The sequence below is a fragment of the Rattus norvegicus genome, chromosome 8, assembly GCF_036323735.1.
Source record: "Rattus norvegicus strain BN/NHsdMcwi chromosome 8, GRCr8, whole genome shotgun sequence".
Classification (NCBI taxonomy): Eukaryota; Metazoa; Chordata; class Mammalia; order Rodentia; family Muridae; genus Rattus; species Rattus norvegicus.
The window spans coordinates 117,424,143-117,440,162 of record NC_086026.1 but is presented as its reverse complement, the minus strand read 5'-3'; the positions used below and the strand labels follow the sequence as shown (position 1 = coordinate 117,440,162).

General features: G+C 43.0%; 1 protein-coding gene, 1 non-coding gene and 1 pseudogene across 7 annotated transcripts in view; 1 reads left to right on the top strand and 2 right to left on the bottom strand.

The window, feature by feature from the left end:
- Window positions 1-218: 218 nt before the first annotated feature.
- Window positions 219-2,193, bottom strand: LOC134479963 (PCNA-associated factor-like; annotated as a pseudogene).
- Window positions 2,194-5,493: 3,300 nt separating this feature from the next.
- Window positions 5,494-5,574, bottom strand: Trnap-agg36 (transfer RNA proline (anticodon AGG) 36). The gene has a single exon. It is a non-coding gene; the product is annotated as a tRNA-Pro (tRNA).
- Window positions 5,575-8,765: 3,191 nt separating this feature from the next.
- Window positions 8,766-16,020, top strand: part of Rbm6 (RNA binding motif protein 6) — a 103,791-nt gene continuing 96,536 nt past the window's right edge. For 4 of the 6 annotated variants that reach the window (XM_039081594.2, XM_006243780.5, XM_063265629.1 and 1 more), the window contains exon 1: window positions 8,800-8,938. The gene's annotated coding sequence lies outside the window, so the exon portion shown is untranslated. Of the gene's footprint in view, window positions 8,939-9,091; window positions 9,387-16,020 lie in introns of those variants that run through there. The other 2 variants (NM_001108186.1, XM_006243781.4) reach the window with 2 other exon arrangements.

The window sequence follows — 16,020 nt, the reverse complement described above, 5'->3', positions numbered from 1 at the left end:
GTTAGTTTTAGGAAGAAGCGTCACAGGTAAAATGACATAAATTCAAGCATGCAATTCAAATTTACAAATTATAAAAATTCACCACTTTTATGCTGGTTTCTTTTGAATGGCTAAATGTTAGCCTCACTTTTTGTCAATTAAATGCCTGTTAACAAGCCAATTGGACAAACTCATTTACCCAAATTTACATCCTAGAATATGTAAGTAGACTGAAGACATTATTCAGATGAATAAATTCTCTTCATTTTTTCATCATCACCGTGATCAGGTTGCAAGGGACGCGCTTTTCTCTTTGCTTTTCCTAAGCCACTGCTTCCTGTTTCTTCAGGAATCTGGTTTTCTTTTTTAGAATCTTTAGGGGACAACCTGAAGAATTCCCCGATGCCTTTTTGCCACTTGGGAGTTGGGCGCACACAGACCAGGTTCCCTCCAGCATACTTATTTTCAGCTTTTCTCGACGAACCTGAAGAATTGGTGACCAAGTGGAGGAGCCAAGCACCTTCCTAGGGGCTTGAGAAGCCACCACTTTCCTGTAGGCTCCTGGGAGTTTGCTTTGGTCCGCACCATGTTCACGCCGGAAGAGACAACGTTCACCGACTCCCCAGCTACAGATGTCTCAACTGTTCCCGCCACAGTTTAAATGGGTCTCGGAGATTGCCTTTAATCTCAGAAAAATGAGGTTCCACAGTTGACTATGCTCAACTTCACCGGATTGGACCTTGATTCCCGCTTCTCTTTTCCTATCTACAGGCTCTTACATAAGGATATTTAAGGTCTAAGAGACTCCGACATCTAACCAACAGCCCATTGGAATTTGCTCCATCTTAGGCTATCAAAGGCAGTCCAGTTCCCTATAGCTCCTATAGCCATCTCTCCTTCATGGTGGTTTACACCCTATGCCTATGTTCTCTAGGACCAAAAGATTACTATAAGAAGTGGCCAGGGGCTGGAGAGATGGCTCAGCGGTTAAGAGCACCGACTGCTCTTCCAGAGGTCCTGAGTTCAAATCCCAGCAACCACATGGTGGCTCACAACCATCTGTAAAGAGATCGGAAAATTCAAAGATTTCTAACCAGACTTGTAACCGCTTGTTTTTATTGGATTATCAGTTCCTACCGACAGAACCAGAGGCCTACAGCCCCCTAATTATGCCCTGACAGTGACGATTAAGGACTTAATGCCCCCAAACAGTGAGAAGTACTCTAAGAATTAACAACATCCCATCTCCTGACCCCCGGATTGGTTATCAATAGTGGATCAAAAGGGGAGGAATGTAGGGTAACAGGCCAGTAAAAAGTCACCCTGCTCCTGTCCTGTCCCCACACCCTGGACTTGGAAATACCCACTTCTATGACTCAGCATTAACAGCCAAGCAATACCTGCGGCACCGCTGCGTTTCTCCATTAGTTCATGGAGCATGGGCTACTCACTCACTGCGCATGCTCCAAAAATCCTATCAGGTCTGTCCTCTCCACCCACCTGGCTGTTCTTTCTGTTTCTGTTTCTTCTCAGAAGCAGCCCACATTCTGTGTTTCTCCGCAATAAATCGCTTGTGCAAGATTTGTTGTGTGATGTGACTTTGTGGTATTCCTTGGCTCTTGATTGCCAAACCCTTGGGCTGGGAAGTCCTTTTAGCCAGCAGGAGGTAGGTACATTCTTGTATACGAACACACAGAGGTGCGGCTTCAGTATCTTATTAAACTAGCTTTGTTGTAAAATCCTATCTTCCCTAAATCTTGTGTGGTTCTGTTTTTCTGCTTCTTCCCTTGGGGTGTCCCGGCCCTGATGCACATGGGGCGGGGAAAGGATGAATCAAAATCTGGAATGGGTGGGTCCGCAGGATTCTGGTCTGGCAGTGAATGCCAGATTGGAGTAGAAGGTCTCCTTGGAAGATTTCGATGTTAAAGCTCATTTAGAAAACAGCTCTCTGGGGTTGGGGATTTAGCTCAGTGGTAGAGCGCTTGCCTAGGAAGCGCAAGGCCCTGAGTTCGGTCCCCAGCTCCGAAAAAAAGAACCAAAAAAAAAAAAAAAAAGAAAGAAAGAAAACAGCTCTCTTAGACAATAGTCAACGAAACATCTTATTCACGTACACTTTTACACACACACACACACACACACACACACACACACACACACCCCTAGGGGCTCTTCTTAGGATGAAATTTCATTGTTTCAGGCTTAAGGTTCTGGGGATACCTCATTTGCACGGAGAGGCATTCTAGGAAATTGAACTTGTAATTTTGTCAAGGAATATGTAACATTCCTCTGGTAGAAAATCGGGGTCAGCCTTCCCGGATCAGTTAGAGAAAAGGAAACTCGACTAAGAAGAGGAAGTCTTTCATTTTGGGCCAAGCTCAGGAACACTATCTGACCATGGTGGACTATAACATTAGTATTAAGGTCCAACACCTCGTTCTCATGACTTTGTTTTCAGGACAGAAATTATTATGAAAGAATATGGCCTAGGGCTGGAGAGATGGCTCAGAGGGCTGGAGAGATGGCTCAGAGATTAAGAGCACTGTTTGCTTATCCAGAGGTCATGAGTTCAATTCCCAGCAACCATGTGGTGGCTCACAACCATCTGTAATGGGATCTGGTGCCCTCTTCTGGCCTGCACGTGTACATGCAGGTGCAACATTGTATACATAATAAATAAATCTTAAAAAAAAAAAAAAAAAAAGAATCTGTCCTAATCCAGATACCTTGGAGTCCTGCTGTTGCCTCCTTGGTTGGTTTATATCATGTGACCACCTTTAATTGAGATGGCAGTGAAGTCACATGACGTCCACCCTCTCCAACCCTAGGAAAGATGGCTGATAGCTATGTGGATGCCTCCATTGTGATGTGGACAGCAGCTAAAAATCATCAAAGCTGGGGGGGGGGTGTTAAAAAAAAGATGCACCAAAGCCACATAATTGCTTATATGCAAAGTGGCATCGTGCCACATGGTTCTTTAAGATTACCTATGTATAGATTTTTAACTGGCAATCCCTTGTGTTATAAGATTATGTAAGTTAACTTTTTTTTGGGGGGGGTTCTTTTTTTCGGAGCTGGGGACCGAACCCAGGGCCTTGCGCTTCCTAGGCAAGCGCTCTACCACTGAGCTAAATCCCCAACCCCGTAAGTTAACTTTTTGTAATAGATTTTACAGATTTAACCACACCCAATAAACTTACGAATCATGAGGTACAGATAGTTTATATGATAGTCTTACAAAACTTAGGCAGTTTTAGGCTGTTAGATGAAACCAATGGTCCTTTTTTTGGATGTTCTGTTTTGCTTTCTTTCCCCTGTTACAGAGTCAGGTGGCCCTGCGTGACACAGTTCATAGAAGAAACTTAAATAACCATGCTTGGGCCTACAGAAGGGAGAACCATAACTCAACTTTAGAGCCAGCTTCCCGCTAAAGTAGAACATCATGAAACAACTTAAGTTTTTTTTTTCCTTTTTTTTTCCTTTTTTTTTTTTTTGGAGCTGGGGACTGAACCCAGGACCTTGCGCTTGCTAGGCAAGCGCTCTACCACTGAGCTAAATCCCCAACCCCACAACTTAAGTTTTTGTTGGTTTTGTTTGTTTGTTTTTTGAGCTAGGGTTTCTTGGTGTAGCCCTGGTTGTCCTAGGACTCACTTTATAGACCAGGTTGGCCTTGAAATCACAGAACTCCACCTGCCTCTGCTAATGAGAGCTGGGTTTAAAGGTATATCATTGATGCCTGGTAAAACAACTTTAAAAGTATCCACACACAAAAGATGTTTGGATCCCTGCTAAACTGAATCCAATGGCCAGAAAGCTCATAAACAAATTCTGAGCCATGACCATTAAAGCAGTCATGGCAAGTAATGTTAGTAGTGGCAGGTAGCAACCGGGAGAGGCAGAGAGAGCAAAATCAAAACCAATAAACACAAAACACAGAAAGATCACACACTCAAAGGAGACCAGTCCTAAACAAAACATGCAGTGGCCACCATCATTCATCAGGTTCAACTGATCCTGACCCATATCCTTCTCAGGAACCATGTTTGCAACAAAACTTATGAACACACCAGAAAACACAGATTCAACTGCCCACACAAAACAGAAAAACATTTCAAACAACTGGAAACAGGTAGATGGGTAACATCTCACTTTTTGCCCTGAACAGGAGAGTATTTGGGTCTTGTCAAAAACCTCTGTGCTCCAGATCAGGATCGCACAAACAGAGAACTAGAGGTAACTTCCAGAGAAGGCCTTTGTGGATAGTGGCTGTTTTTCTCAGCACTATAGTTTATTCTGATTCGGCACTGAAAGCATGCTGTGGAGCCTTGCAGTGTCTCTGGGCGTACAACTCTGAGATGGGTCTTCAGCCCCAGCATCCCTGAGTGAAAGTTTGGGTGGGTGGTCTGATCTCTCTGGGGCCTCCAGAAAATGTTAATTCTACCAGGTGAGAATAAGATCATTACCACAGATTTTAGAGCCAAATTTGAAGCAAGCTTTATTAAATACTGGCCAATATGATGGACATGGGTATTGGGTTCTAATACTTTGTCTTAATTTGGCTCCCAAAGTCACTCGGAAATCTGAATGTCCAGATGCTGAGGGTTCCTGTCCCTAATTGGTTTTGATTGATCAATAAAGGGCCAATGGCCAATGGCTGGGCAGGGAGAAAGAGGCAGGACTTTAAGGATTTCTAGGCAAGAAACACTGTGTAAAAGAACGGGGATTCCGCCATGAGAGGGGTGTAGGATGGACCACACCATAACTAGGATGCATAGAGATCAGAAATAAGAGCCCTCTGACATGTAAGAACCTGGGAAAGTGGTTTGGAGGTTTGCAGGTTTGGAAATGCCCAGCCATTGACTAGCCGTTGAACTAGTCAAGGCATATCAAAACTAAGCTGATCTTGTGTGTGTGTGTGTGTGTGTGCGTGTGTGTGTGTGTGTGTGTGTGTGTGTGTGTGTCTGGTGCGTGTGCGCATGCCTGCATGTTTTATTTGCGAATCCAGACAACTCTGGTGGGTGGCTAGAAGCACAATCACCTGCCGGTAGGGAGTTCAAAGTGGATTAACTATTCACCACTACATATGGGATTTCCAGAGAATGTCCCTCAGAACATCTTTATTCCTAGCACTTAGAGAGATAGAAGCAGGCAGATCTCTGTGAGTTCAAGGCCAGCCTGTCTACATAATGAATTTTATTAGTGTGCTGCTTATAAAGACAAAACCCACAAGGCTATGCACTTTCCATTTTTGTCCATTGGGGGCAAGCATACAACATCCTAATGTGCTTCCTGCTTACATACCTCACACCTACATATGACCAACTACATTCCGTGCAGCTGGAGCAACCAACCTTGTTTACAGAAGTGAAAACACATGGCTTGTTATTTTATGTGAACAACCTTCTAGGAAGTTATCTATCTTTGAGCCAAGTAGAGATTACAGGTTAGAGGCATTTTTGTCTTATTTTTTTTTATTTTAAATTTATTTTATTTTATTTTATTTTATTTTATTTTATTTTTTGGAGCTGGGGATCGAACCCAGGGCCTTGCGCTTCCTAGGCAAGCGCTCTACCACTGAGCTAAATCCCCAACCCCAAATTTATTTATTTTATGTGTGTGAGCACACCTTTGCTCTCTCCAGTCACATCAGAAGAGGGCATCAGATTCCATTACAGATGGTTGTGAGCTACCATGTGGTTGCCTGCCGGGAACTGAACCAGGTCCTCTAGAAGAGCAGTCAGTGCTCTTAACTGCTGAGCTATCTCTCCAGCCCATTTTATTGATTTTTTTCTTTTCTTTTTCTTTTCTTTTTTTTTTTTTTCGGAGCTGGGTATCGAACCCAGGGCCTTGCGCTTGCTCGGCAAGCGCTCTACCGCTGAGCTAAATCCCCAATCCCGATTTTTTCTTTTTTAAAAAAAACTAATTTATTTATTTTGTGAATATGAGTACACTGTAGCTGTCTTCACACATTAGAAGAGGGCATCAGATCCCATTACAGATGGTTGTGAGCCACCATGTGGTTGCTGGGAATTGAACTCAGGACCTCTGGAAGAGCAGTCAGTGCTCTTAACCGCTGAGCCATCTCTCCAACCCATTTTATTGATTTCTTAAGCATAGTAATTTAAACTTAAAACATAACTTTAGCCCTCAGAACACCTTTAGTCCTAGCACTTAGAGAGGCAGAGGCAGGCAAATCTCTGTGAGTTCTAGGACAGCTAAAGCTACATTGGGAAACACTGTTTCAGAAACAAAACAACAAAACCTAAAATAACAATGGTAACAAAAAAAACCCAAACCTCTCTTTGAGTTAAGTAGGATATACCTACTTAAAGAGTCCTAGCACTGTAGAATCTGTGGCAGTAGGATTTTCTCCAGTTTCCGGACAAAGGAAGCTATATATCAAGACCATCCATCCATCCATCCATCCATTTATTTATTTATTTATTTATTGGTTCTTTTTTTTTTCGGAGCTGGGGACCGAACCCAGGGCCTTGCGCTTCCTAGGCAAGCACTCTACCACTGAGCTAAATCCCCAACCCCTATCAAGACCCTTTAAAAAGATATTATTTAATGCTGTATATGGGTGTCTTGTCCATGTATCATGCATGTATGTCTGCACCATGTGCATGCCTAATGCCTGTGGAGGTCAGAAGATGGCATTGGATCTCCTGGAACTGGAAATGGATGGTTATGAAACACTATGTGGATGCTGGGAACCCAACTTGGTTCCTTTGCAATATCAATCACTGTTTTTAACTTCTGAGCCATTTCTCCATTCCTAAAACCACCTTGAGGTCTTTTAAGCAGAGAAAGCTGGGGGAGATGGCTAAGTTGGTTAAGCATTTAAGCAAATGTGAAGACCTGAGTTTGACTCTCAACCCCTTGGGTAAAAGTGTTGAGCATGGCAGCACTCATCTATAGTCCCAGTGCTGGAGTCGGGTAGAAACAAGTCCCTGGCACTTCCTAGCCAGCCAGTCTAGTTGAATTGGTGAACTCCAGGTTTAGTGAGAGACTCTGCCTCAAAACATAAAGTGAAGGGCCCAGAGGGATGGCTTTGTGGTTAGAAGCACTGACTGTTTTAGAAGTGGATTCTATTCATGGCCCCCACAATGATGACTAAAAATGTCTATAATTCCAGTTCCAGAGGCTCAATACCTTCTTCTGGCCTCTATAGGCACCAGGCACAGATATACAGGCAAACTGCCCATTCGCATAAAATAATAATGAAAAGTGAGGCGAAGAACCACCGAGGCAGACACTTGAAAGTTCATCTCTAGCTTCCACATTCATGTGTACACACAACCCACCAGATGAGCATGGCTGCGCATTGCAGTAATCCCAGTATTTGGAAGGTAGGGATGGGTAGATGATCTGGGCTAGCTTTGGGTACATAGTGAACTGGAAGTCAGCCTGAGTTATGAGAGACCTTGTCTTTTTTTTTTTTGAGACAAAGTTTCTCTACTATGTAATCTTGGTTGTCCTAGAACTTGTTATGTAGATCACACTGGTCTCAGTTCAGCCTGAGAGTGTATATGTACATGTGTGTGTATGTGTGTGTGTTTTATATATTATATATTTATTTATCCATCTATTTATTTGAGACAGGCGTTTCTTTTTGTAGCTCAGACTGTACTAGAACCCACTCTGTAGACCAGGCTGGCCTTGAACTCAGAGATCCATCTGTTTCTGCCTCTGGAGTGGTGGGATTAGAATCTTGCACCATCACTTCTAGGCTCCATGCCCAGCTTTTTTTTCCAGTGGGCATTTACGGTAGCAGCATTTATTGATCTTTTATTCATCACATATGTACACACATATGGCCCCTCAGAGGCCAGAAAAGGGCACCGGATTCCATTGAACTGAAGGATCAGAGGATTGTGAACTGCCGTGTGGGTTTTGGGAATTGAACCTCTGGAAAGCAGTCAGTGTTCTTAGCTGATGAGCTATTTCTCTAGGCGTCTTTCTTTGACCTTAAAGTATTGAATTTAAGCTACAACATCAGGTCATATCGCCAGGGCATACACACATGGCACCAGGTGGCTGGGACCAGCAAGCTCCTTACAATTTAGACAAGCTTCCTCAGAACTTGAAGTCAGGTGTTTTAAGGTCATTAGCTGTAAGATTCTGAAAAAGGTTGGGAATCAACAGTTCCTTTGCTTGTTTTCCGTTAGAATTATTATGTGCAGTTTTTGTGACGAGTCACACGTGTCTACATTTATTGCCCAGAGCTAGCAAGGCCCTGTGGAAGCAAGTTGTATTTTCTTTTATGGGTTGAGCTACTGAAACTTTAACACGGATGATTTCTGCTTGGAGTTTTTGACCAGAAGGCTATCGGTAGGTAAAAAGGACGAGTCTTTGGGTCCTAATACCTCTTCAACTCTAGCGTTACTTTTGCTCTTATGCTCTGGACTTAGGTAGACGGAGTCTTTTGTAGCCAAAAAGCCAGCAGCCTTTTGCCTTAAGAGAATAAGACCGAAAAGATCCTCTTCCATCTTCTGCACACGAACTGACAATTCCTCTCTTTCCAAAGGGGCAAGGCTAAGACCGTCCCGCAGCACTTGGCAGGGAGTAAACCTAGGATGTCAAAGCCATCTGAACATCTTGCACACTTGCGAGGAAAGCTCCAGAGAAGCAGCGACACCACTGAGGCCAAACCATAACTCCCAGCAGGCCCTGCGGAGAAGCGCGCCTTCTCATTGGGCAGTGGCTAGCAGCGTGCCTTTCCATTGGGTAGCGGCTCCACCAGCCGTCAAAGCCGCTGCGCGCAGGGCACGGCGGGAGAGGAGGCGGCGGGATTTGCGCCCGTACTTCATCTCCCGGCGGGCCCAGCGCTGAAGGCGGTGGCGCGACGCCTTTGTGGAAGCCGGAGCCCACCGGGAGGAAGTTCCGGTCTCCGGGACGCTGGGTCCGTGGCGGCCGCTGAGGAGGAGGAGGAGCGGGCCGCGGGGGCTACGCTGCCTTGGTAAGGGCCCAGGATACGAGAGAGGGCGTGCCCGAGCTGCTGGGATAGGGTCAGCGGTCCGGGCGGCTCTGGTAATCGTCGGCCCGCGCGGCCTAGGAGTCGTGACTTCGAAGACACGGGGCTGCTGCGGCCTCGCTCGCGAAGACAGCCTAGCGGTGGTGTGTTGAGGGAGGCGCCGCTCGCGGCAGGAACGCCCCGGAACGGTCGCGGGCCCGGGGCGGGGCCCGAGGCGGCCGTAGAATTACCGGTCCCACCGCGGAGCGGCCAGCTGTGGGGCCAGCGACCTGCGCGTGGTAGCGGTTCCGGCGCTCAGTTCTGTGGAGCTGCAGGAGGGATTTCTTTTTCTTTCCCCTTCTATTTGTGATCCCGTTCTGAGACATCACTAGATACGGAGTTCTTGTGCCCTGCAAGTAACCTTGGCCGCCCACCCAGACACCCAGACAGGAAGGTGCGAGAGCTCAGAACCTGGCCCACGGGCCCGTAGAACCGGGAGGCGGGCGAGGGTGACTGGTGGGTTCTGTACCCGTTGGACGAATGTAGGAAGAGAGTGATGTTTCCACATATTCGTGCTTTAGATTCCTTTTGGCGTTGTAAATAATGTGCATTTCCTTTAACTTTACAATTGACGTTGAGCTAATGAAATCAAGTGTGGGGTGCGTTTCTTAATAAAAACAACAAAAGGCTTGATATGTAAAGGACATACACTGGAGGTAGTTTGGATTTTTTTCCCCCTCACTCTAGGCTTGCTTATTAAGTTCAGACTAATTGGATATAAGTGAAGGAGTTTAGTAGTTTCCCTTGATCACCCAGGTCATTTTCTGAACTCTGGATTGTGCCTCACTATTGTTAGTTTCCAACTTCCTGTTGATTAAATATGCCACAGTTACCAAGCTAGTGAGGATCAAAGGGAAAAGTGTCAACAGCTATGACAATGTGGAAAGTAATTAGCACTATATTACCATCCTGAGGATACGTACTAGTTGAATCTGATGCCAGGCTTAGTGGAGTTTAATCCTAGAATTTAGGAGGCTGAGGTAAGAGGATGTCAGGTTTGAGGCAGTCTTAAGCTGCATTGAGACACTTAAAATCTTTGAGTCTGAGTTTTAACTCCTTAACTAGTACACTTATATAAATGCTTATCTATCTATAAAATTTATAGAATTATATATAATATATGTATTCTGTAGTGTAGGATAGGTAGGGCTCGTTTCTCAGCTGGCCTAACACCCTTGCTTATTGAATCCAGGGCTTTCTTTATGCATGCTAGGCAAGTTCTCTACCACTCAGATACCAGCTTCCTTACAGAATTTTCTTACTGGGCTTGAGTCTATTCTTACCATTAGGATCCTAGGTTTCTGTAGCTCTTCACATTAAGGAAGAATTTCTGATGGGAGAATTATTGTTGCCCCACCCACACCCCCATTAAATACAGGGTCTCTCATAGCCAGGCTAGATTTGAATTAAACTTGCATTAAACGCCTAATCTTTCCACTTGTACTTTCTAAGCACTACAGTTGACTGCTGTCATTCCTAGCTAAGGGAAGGTTATTAAATAAATATACTTTAGGCTTAAGTATTAGTCTACTATACTCCTACTCATACTATATTATATACTCAGCTCTTGTTTGTTTGTTTGTTTTTTGGAGCTGGGGACCGAACCCAGGGCCTTGCGCTTGCTTGCACTTGCTAGGCAAGCGCTCTACCACTGAGCTAAATCCCCAACCCCATATACTCAGCTCTTAAATGTGCTCTTGAAATAGAAATTTGGCACCATGCATAGACGTATAAACTGATGTTAATGGCTTGGTTCAGAATCAGAATTATGTAGATAATAAAACTATTGAAAAACTTTGATTTATTTATTTGAGACAGTTTCACTGTTTAGTCCTGGGTGGCCTGGAACTGGGTATAGGGACTAGGCTTGTCACAACTTAGATCTGCCTGCCTCTGCCTCTAGAGTACTGGTGTTAAAGGTTTGTGCCTACAAGCCTGATCTGAGTGTGTTTATAACAATTCTGTCATGGTGTGTAACTCAGTGTAGTAGAGTTGATAACTAGAGTTTCAGAAATCTGACATTGAATCCATGTACCTTTCACTAACACTGACAGTGGACAAATCAACCTCTTCAAGCTTCAGTTCTTCAATTGAAATAAGGTTAATGTATACAGACATCTCATGTAGTATTGTTGTTTTGGTGAGTTAGATTATTTATTTAATGTGATACTGCACTTTTTTTCCCCATGGGTCACCATTCTGAGCTTGTGGCACTAGAAAAAGAGCCCATAGCTTTGTGAATTTTAGACAGTCAATCTCCCACTAAGCTATGTCTCCCCAGCCTATATTTATTATATAATACATGTAATGCTCTTAGGACAATGTCTGGTATACATACGATATTCACTAAATATTAGCCACTGCTATTGCTTTTTCATTTTCCTTTGAAATAATAATTTTGTGTATGTAGCCCAAGCTACTGTAAACAGAGTCTCTGAATTTCTCAGTCTCTGAGGTCAGGACAAGTTGGAGTTGGTTCTCTTATCCTACCATGGGGGTTGTGAGAATCAAACTCAGTCTGTTAAGCCTGGCAGTAGGTACTTATTGAGCCATTTCACCAGTTCCCACCTTTTTTGAGACAGAGTCTCTCCTGGGACCTATGACTTGCTAGTTAGATAGGTTGCAGCCATCTTGTCCCAAGGATTCTCCTGTCTACACCTCTCCAGTGCTGACATTATAAGCATGGATCATCATGCCTATCTTTTTATTGTTGGTGCTAGGTATTCAACTCAGGAAACAGTTTACCAACTGAGCTATTTTCCCAACAATCTCCACCCTTTTGAGACAGGGTCCCACTAAATATCCTGGCTGCCTCATCTTCCCTGTGCTGGGATTTAGGGGCCTGTGCCACCAAGCCTGGCAACTTGTCTTTTTTTTTTTTTTTTTTTTTTTTTTTTTTTTAAGATACAGTTTCATGTAGCCCACCTGGCCTGGAATTCCTACTACTACTGCAGCCGAGTACTAAGGTCATAAGGTGTGTCACTTTACCCTACATTGTACTGTATACATTGTAACAAAAATTTACCTTTTAAGCCATCTTAAAGTATACAGTTCTGCAGCATTAGTTACATCCACATGTTACAACCATCAATGGTTATTGCTAAAACGTTGATCTATTAGAAACTCTGTAATCAGTAAACAAGTAACTTTCAATTTTTCCTTGTAGCTCCTGATAACTTTTACTCTACTTTGTTTCTCTGAATTTTGTGTTTCAAGTATAGTTGCTTTTTTTTTTTTTAAAGATTTATTTATTTAGCTGTCTTCAGACACACCAGAAGAGGGCATCAGATTCCATTACAGGTGGTGGTGAGCCACCATGTGATTGCTGGGATTTGAACTCAGGACTTTTGGAAGAGCAGTCAGTGCTCTTAACCACTGAGCCATCTCTCCAGCCCCATGTTTCAAGTATAAATTGAATGATGCAATATGGTATTTTCTATGTTGGATTATTTGGCTTAGTATGACTGTTTCTTTCTTTCTTTTTTTTTTTCTTTTTCTTTTTTTCGGAGCTGGGGACTGAACCCAGGGCCTTGCGGTTGCTAGGCAAGCGCTCTACCACTGAGCTATATCCCCAACCCCAGTATGATTGTTTCTTAAAGTTGATTGATTAGATGGTATGTATCAGAATTTTATTCCTTTTCTCATTCAATAGTATTTCATCCTTTGTGTAGAGGACTTAAAATCTTTTTAAATACATGTATATGAATCTGTAAGTATGTGCAAGTGAGTGTAGATGCTTATGGAGGCCACCGGGTTTGGTCCCCAGCTCCGAAAAAAAAGAAGAAGAAAATAAATAAATAAATAAATCTTTTTTTTTTTTAAAAAAGATTTATTCATTTATTATATGTAAGTACACTGTAGCTGTCTTCAGATACACCAGAAGAGGGCATCAGATCTCTTTACAGATGGTTGTGAGCCACCATGTGGTTGCTGGGAATTGAACTCATGACCTCTGAAAGAGCAGTCGGGTGCTCTTAACCGCTGAGCCATCTCTCCAGCCCATTTTTTTTTTTTTTTAAGATTTATTCATTTATTATATATAAGTGCACTGTAGCTGTCTTCAGACACACCAGAAGAGGGTACTGGATCCCATTACAAATGGTTGTGAGCCACCATGTGGTTGCTGGGAATTGAACTCAGGACCTCTGGAATCTAGAAGAACAGTCAGTGCTCGTAACCGTTGAGCCATATCTTCAGCCCCGATGGGCACTCTTATGTTACATGTCATGGTAAGTGAAATAAGTCATTTGTAAGGAAAGCACTATATGATTTCAGTTGTTGAGGAATTCAGTAGTCAAAAACCGTAAGTCAGAGGTGATACATGCCTTTAGTCCCAGTACTCTAGAGGCAGAGGCAGACCGGTCTCTATGAGCTTGAGGCCAGCCTGGTGTACAGAATTCCAGGGTAGCCAAGGCTACATAGAGAAACTCCATCTCAACAACCAAACCAAAACAACATATGAAAAGTGGAGTAGTAGAATAGCAGGAGAGGAGTAAGAGAATAGTGGGAAATTACCATATAATCCATAGTTTTACAAGATTAAAAGTAAAGAAATGGATGGTGTTGGTGATTGTACAACACTATGAATATTTAAAGCCACTGAATTGAACTGCATACTTAAATACTTAAGTGATAAACTGTGCGTGTTTTATTACAGTAAAAGGACTTGGAGAGGTTAAGGATGTGCCGCAGTTGGTGTGGTGCTTATCTACATGTAGAAAGTCTTGGGCTTGAACTCCAGTTTGTAATAAACTTAGGTGTGATAGTGAACATTTGTAATCCCAGCATTCCCGAGAAGAAAGTGGGAGGAGCAGAAGTTCAAGGTCAACCTGGGCTATATAATGAAGACTCTTTGTTAAGAAAGTTTGTACTTATTTGCAGAGGACCTGAGTTCAGTTCCCAGCACACAAAATCTGTAACTCCAGCTCTGGGGGCATACAAAGGCTCTGATCCCATGGGCATCTGTACTTACAAGCACATACCAAACAGAGACATATACATATAACTAAAAATATCAGCAAAGGAGAAAATTAAATATGAAAACAAATTATCCCAGTACTAAAGAGGGTGAGGTAGGAGGATAGTGAATTCAAGGCCAGCCTTGGCTATGCAATAAGCACACGTGAAGGGGGTAAGTGGGGAAGGAAGAGTGATCAACTGGCTACCATTATGATTCCATCCATATAAAGGTGCTGACCTGTAATGAGGATTCTCTTTTCTCATAGCCTATTTTTTGGTTTCCTGAAAGCCAGTTTTGTTATTATTCGGTGATGTTTGTTTTTATGAGGCAGAGTCTCTCTGTGTAGCTCTGGCTGTCTGGAACTAGCTCTGTATACCAAGGGGGCTGGTATTAAATTTTATTTTTTTTTTTAAAACAAGATCTTAGGTAAGCCAGACTGGCCTCAAATCCTGTGTAGCCAAAGAAATGTTTTGCTTAATGTATATATGTGCTCTCTATATACCTGGTGAGAATGTCAGAAGAAAACATCAGATCCTTTAGAATTGGACTCAGATCCTCTTTTTTTTTTTTTTTTTTTTTTTTTTTTTTTTGGAGCTGAGGACCGAACCCAGGGCCTTGCGCTTGCTAGGCAAGCGCTCTACCACTGAGCTAAATCCCCAACCCCAACAGTAAGTTTTCTTAACTGCCTCCATAGTGCTAGGACTAATGGCATGTGCCACCACACTCCACTCAGCTCTTGTTTCTACCTCTAGTGGTGCTTGGATTATAGCCATCACACCTGGCTGGCCCTGGCCGGCTCTAATTTATAGTAGTCCTCTTGCCTCTCTCTCCTGGGTGTTAGGTTTGAGCCATCTTGTCCTGGCTAACCTGGAAACCTGTTTAGATTTGGGGGATGGGGTGGAGGGGTATTCTTGTGCTAAACTGAAAGTAAAGAACTCATGTAGAAGGACATGACTAGGAATGTAGTTTTTAACTTGATGTGGAGGCTCGCCCTCTGAGGACCAGGTGAGCCATTTCCAATGTAAAACTATTTCTTCTTACTTGAACTTTCACAGCTCTCATTTGGATATTTGAACTACTAGTTCCAGAATCTGGGCCTACTACATTTTCACTTGGGCATGTATTTTCAAAATTCACTACAGGGCCCATCTACTCTTTCCTGTGCGTAGAACGTGATAGGTATGGGGTGTGGTCAGTAAGCTAGGCTAGTATTTGTGTCTTGTAGGGTTGATGGTTTAGAACTATTTGATGTAGGTGACTCCTTAGTACGTTCTGACCTCTGTTGTCATGCTGTTCATACATCAGGCTCCCATTTATACTTTGATAATAGGTGCTAGAGAGAGAGTTCATTGCTTAAGAGTACTTGATGCTTTTCCAGGGGACCTGGTTTGTTTTCCAGTATCCACATGATATCTCCAGGGTTCTGGTGCTCTCTTTTTGTCTACTCATATACAACTTGCTCATGGTGAGCAAATACACACGCAGGCAAATAGGCATACACAGAAAAAGTAAAAGTATTTTAAACTTTGATAATAGTTTGAGATTATTTAGTATCTAGGAATTGTATTTTTTATGACTAGTGTCTTGTTTTTTATTTTTAAAATTTAAAGTATGATGGTTGTCAAGCGTCAGAGTGTAACTTAGAATCTGTTTTCTTGTGAATCCCAGGGATTGAACTCATGCCATCAGACTGGCAGCAAATAGTGTTTATTACCTGTGACCTATCTTGCTGTCCTCGAGGAATTGTATTTGCTTTGGTTACTAAACTACATTTTTTAATTTTTTATTTTTTGGTTTTTTGAGACATAGTTTCTCTGTGTAGCCCTGGCTGACCTTGGAACTCACTCTGTAAACCAGGCTGACCTTAAATTCAGTCTGTCTCTGTCTCTAGGCACTGGGACTAACGGCATGCACCACCACCACCCAGCTTACACTACATTTCTTTCTTTTTTTTTTTTTTAAAGATTTTTTTTTATTTTTATGAGTCTTCAGACACACCAGAAGAGGGCATCGGATCCCATTACAGATGGTTGTGAGCCACCATGTGGTTGCTGGGATTTGAACTCAG